The following is a 5,000-nucleotide window of genomic DNA, read 5'->3' as shown; positions in this document are numbered from 1 at the left end:
TGTCCCGCAAGCCAGCCGAGGGTCTGGGCGCTGGGACCGGGTGTCCACCGGGGCCCGGGGAGGCTCTCCCCGGCCTGGCTGGGGGTCCGGAAGCTGGGCCCGGTGCTGGAGCTCCATCCTGGGGTACGGGAGCCCCCTGTCCCGCAAGCCAGCCGAGGGTCCGGGCGCTGGGGACGGGTGTGCACCGGGGCCCGGGGAGGCTCTCCCCGGCCTGGCTGGGGGTCCGGAAGCTGGTCCCGGGCCCGGTGCTGGAGCTCCGTTCCCGGGGTGCGGGAGCCCCCTGTCCCGCAAGCCAGCCGAGGGTCCGGGCGCTGGGGACAGGGTGTCCACCAGGGCCCGGGGAGGCTCTCCCTGGCCTGGCTGGGGTTCGGAAGCTGGGCCCGGGTCCGGGGCTTGTGCTCCGTCCCAGTGTCCCAGGGAGCGGGAGCCCCCCGTCCTGCAAGCCAGCCGAGGGTCCATGCGCTGGGGAAGGGTGTCCACCGGGGCCCAGGGAGTTTCTCCCCGGCCTGGCTAGGGTTCTGAAGCTGGGACCGGGCCCGGGGCTCTTGCACCGTCCGGCGGGCCCCGGGGTGCGTGAGCCACCCCCGTCCTGCAAGACAGCCGAGGGTCTAGGTGCTGGAGACAGGGGTCCACCGGGGCCCAGGGAGGCTCTCTCCGGCCTGGCTGCTATCAGAAGCAGGGACCGGGCCGGTGTGCAGGAGTGGCTGGCTTTATCTGCTACGCTGACGGAGCGTAGTTTTCTGCCCACCCCTATACAACCGTGTGGTTTGTGAGAACCCGTCCTGCGGCCTGGTAAGGGTCCGGGTGCCCGTGACGTGGTCCATTGGGCGAAGGGAGTCTCCCCAGACCTGGCTGGGATCAGAAGCAGGGACCGGGCCAGGTGGGTGGGTGGCTGGCTAAGTCCTTTCCACTGCGTAGTAGGAGTTTGCTTAGGGCTGGGCGGACTTTGCGTAGCAGAATTTTAAAAAAATTTGTGGAAAACGAGAGCACATCCTGAGTAGGGCTGGGCGGACTTTGCCTAGCGCAACTACGCACTATTCTGAAGAAAATTGTGGAAAACGAGCGCACAACCTCATGGACTGTGTGCCCGGGACGGGTCCCTCGTGCTTGGGCAGGCTCCCCGACCTCCCCAGCCTGGCTGTGTTGAGAAGCAGGGACCGGCCCCGGGCCTCCTGATTTTTGGTCAGGGCCTGGGATCCCACGTCCTGCGGCCTGCCAAGTGTCCATCTGCCCGGGACAAGGGACCCTGGTGCAGAGCCCCGGAGCCCTGCAAGGGCAGTCGGGAGCCCTACCGCTATGGCTCGGTGTGGGCAGCTGGGAGTCCTTCCGGTCCCGGCCATCTGGTCGCACCTTTCCCTCGGCCATCTGGTCGCGCGCAATGCTTTCCAATGGGGCGACCAGATGGCCGGGCCGGCCTGGAAGTCCCGATGAGGGTCCATTCGCCTCGCGGATCCCAGCCAGGGCTCCAGGAGGCCGGGCGCGTCCGCGCCTAGGGTCCCCTCCGTCACTCGGAGCGCGAGGGTTACAAGAAAGGTGGGTAGCCTTCCTCCGGATTAGTAGGGGCAGGGTATGCCGGGACACCCCTCCTGGGGATTGCGGTTCTCAGGCGGGGACCAGATGGGCCAAGCCCGGACGACACTTCCCCGGGGCGTCGGGTGCTTCCTCCTCCAGCCCGCGGCGAGGCAAAGTGCCCAGGACGGGCTCCATGGGTCTCCCGGGCGTCCCCCGAGGCCTGCAGCCCCAAAGCCCTGCAGACCCTGGAGCCCTTCAGCACGGAGCCCTGGAGCCCTGCAGGCCCGGAACCCTAGCAGGCCCAAGGCCCTGCAGCCCCGGAGCCCTGCAGGCCCGGAGCCCTGCAGCCCCGGAGCCCTGCAGGCCCAGAGCCCTGCAGCCCCGGAGCCCTGCAGCCCCGGAGCCCTGCAGCCCCGGAGCCCTGCAGCCCCAGAGCCCTGCAGCCCCGGAGCCCTGCAGCCCCGGAGCCCTGCAGGCCCAGAGCCCTGCAGGCCCAGAGCCCTGCAGCCCCGGAGCCCTGCAGCCCCGGAGCCCTGCAGCCCCGGAGCCCTGCAGGCCCAGAGCCCTGCAGCCACGGAGCCCTGCGTGGGCAGGCGGGAACCCTACCGCTATGGCTCGGGCAGACGGGAGCCCTTTCAGTTGCCGGCCACCTGGTCGCGCCTTTCCCCTCGGCCATCTGGTCGCGCGCAATGCTTTCCAATGGGGCGACCAGATGGCCGGGCCGGCCTGGAAGTCCCGATGAGGGTCCATTCGCCTCCCGGATCCCAGCCAGGGCTCCGGGAGGCCGGGCGCGTCCGCGCCTAGGGTCCCCTCCGTCACTTGCAGCGTGCGGGTTACAAGAAAGGGGGGTATCCTTCCTCCGGATTATTAGGGGCAGGGTATGCCGGAACACCCATGCTGGGGCTGTGCGGTTCATTGCCGGGGACCAGATGGGCGACGCCCGGGCAACATCCTCCAAGGCCTCCGGGGGCTTCCCTCCTCCGGGCCGCGGCATGGCAAAGTGCCCAGGGACGGGCTCCACGGGTCCCGGGCAGTCCTCCCCCGGGCGCCCAGGCCCCGAGAGCTCCGGTGGACCTCCCCGTGCCCGAGGCCAACCCGGGAAGCAGAGTCCCCCCCCGAGCCCTTGGTGTGAGGGTGGGCAGGCGGGAGCCCTACCGCTATGGCTCGGGCAGACGGGAGCCCTTTCAGTTGCCGGCCATCCGGTCGCTCCTTTCCCCTCGGCCATCTGGTCGCGCGCAATGCTTTCCAATGGGGCGACCAGATGGCCGGGCCGGCCTGGAAGTCCCGATGAGGGTCCATTCGCCTCCCGGATCCCAGCCAGGGCTCCAGGAGGCCGGGCGCGTCCGCGCCTAGGGTCCCCTCCGTCACTCGCAGCGCGCGGGTTACAAGAAAGGAGGGTATCCTTCCTCCGGATTAGTAGGGGCAGGGTATGCCGAAACACCCATGCTGGGGTTGTGCGGTTCATTGCCGGGGACCAGATGGGCTACGCCCGGGCAACATCCTCCCAGGTCCCCGGGGCTTCCCTCCTCCGGGCCGCGGCATGGCAAAGTGCCCAGGGACGGGCTCCACGGGTCCCGGGCAGTCCTCCCCCGGGTACGCCCAGGCCCCGAGAGCTCCGGTGGTCCTCCCCGTGCCTGAGGCCCAGCCGGGAAGCAGAGTCCCCACCCCGAGCCCCTGGTGGGTGGGCAGGCGGGAGTCCTTTCAGTTGCCGGCCACCTGGTGGCTCCTTTCCCCTCGGCCATCTGGTCGCGCGCAATGCTTTCCAATGGGGCGACCAGATGGCAGGGCCAGGCCTGGAAGTCCCGATGAGGGTCCATTTGCCTCTCAGATCCCAGCCGGGGCTCCAGGAGGCCGGGTGCGTTCGCCCCTAGGGTCCCCTCCGTCACTCGGAGCGTGCGGGTTTCAAGAACGGGGGGTAGCCTTCCTCCGGATTACTAGGGACAGGGTACTCTGGGACCCCTCTCGGTCCTCAGCCGGCAACTGGGTCCTGCCGTGTGGCAGGGTGGCCGGAGGGCCTTCCCCTGCGCGCCCGGGAGCCCCGGATGGGTCCAGGGGCCCGGCCGGGCCCCGGGTCGGGGTCTCCGGCCCCGGGTGCCGTCCCCCGGCCTGCGGCACCGCCAAAGGCCCGGGACGGGGTTCCGTTGTGGCCGGGGTGCCTCCCGTGGCTGGATTGGGTTCAGGAGCTCCGGCCGGGCCCCGGGGAGGGCGGCCTCCCCGCCCCGGTCTCCGTCCCGGGTCCTGCCGCGTGGCAGGGTGCCCGGGGAAGGGTCCGGAGGGCCCGGGGAGGCTTCCCCTGCACCTGCGGTCCTCGGAGCCCCGGCTGGGTCCAGGGGCCCGGCCGGGCCCCGGGTCGGGGTCTCCGGCCCCGGGCGCCGTCCCCCGGCCTGCGGCACTGCCAAAGGCCCGGGACGGGGTTCCGTTGCGGCCGGGGTGCCTCCCGTGGCTGCATTGGGTTCAGGAGCTCCGGCCGGGCCCCTGGGGGCCCCGGGGAGGGCAGGCTCCCCACCCCGGTCTCCGTCCCGGGTCCTGCCGCGTGGCAGGGTGCCCGGGGAGGGGTCCGGAGGGCCCCGGGAGGCTTCCCCTGCGCCTGCGGTCCCCGGAGCCCCGGCTGGTTCCAGGGGCCCGGCCGGGCCCCGGGTTGAGGCCTTTGGCCCCGGGCCCAGTCCCCCGGCCTGCGGCACTGCCAAAGGCCCGGGACGGGGTTCCGTTGGGGCCGGGGAGCCTCCCCTCGCTCGTCTGGGTCCCGGAGCTCCGGCCGGGCCCCTGGGGGCCCCGGGGAGGGCGGCCTCCCCACCCCGGGCTCCGTCCCGGGTCCTGCCGCGTGGCAGGGTGCCCGGGGAGGGGTCCAGAGGGCCCGGGGAGGCTTCCCCTGCGCCTGCGGTCCCCGGAGCCCCGGCTGGGTCCAGGGGCCCGGCCGGGCCCCGGGTCGGGGTCTCCGGCCCCGGGCCCCGTCCCCCAGCCTGCGGCACTGCCAAAGGCCCGGGACGGGGTTCCGTTGTGGCCGGGGAGCCTCCCCTCGCTCGTCTGGGTTCCGGAGCCCCGGCCGGGCCCCTGGGGGCCCCGGGGAGGGCGGCCTCCCCGCCCCGGGCTCCGTCCTGGGTCCTTCCGCGTGGCAGGGTGCCCGGGGCGCGGTCCGGAGGGCCCGGGGAGGCTTCCCCATCGCCTGCGGTCCCGGGAGCCCCGGCTGGTTCCAGGGGCCCGGCCGGGCCCCGGGTCGGGGTCTCCGTCCCCGGGCCCTGTCCCCCGGCCTGCGGCACTGCCAAAGGCCCGGGACGGGGTTCCGTCGTGGCCGGGGAGCCTCCCCTCGCTCGCCTGGGTTCAGGTGCTCCGGCCGGGCCCCTGGGGGCCCCGGGGAGGGCGGCCTCCCCGTCCTGGGTCCTTCCGCGTGGCAGGGTGCCCGGGGCGCGGTCCGGAGGGCCCGGGGAGGCTTCCCCATCGCCTGCGGTCCCGGGAGCCCCGGCTGGTTCCAGGGGCCCGGCCGGGCCCCG

This window comes from Triturus cristatus, chromosome 5_1, assembly GCF_964204655.1.
Source record: "Triturus cristatus chromosome 5_1, aTriCri1.1, whole genome shotgun sequence".
NCBI classification, from domain to species: domain Eukaryota; kingdom Metazoa; phylum Chordata; class Amphibia; order Caudata; family Salamandridae; genus Triturus; species Triturus cristatus.
This window is presented reverse-complemented; position numbering follows the sequence as displayed.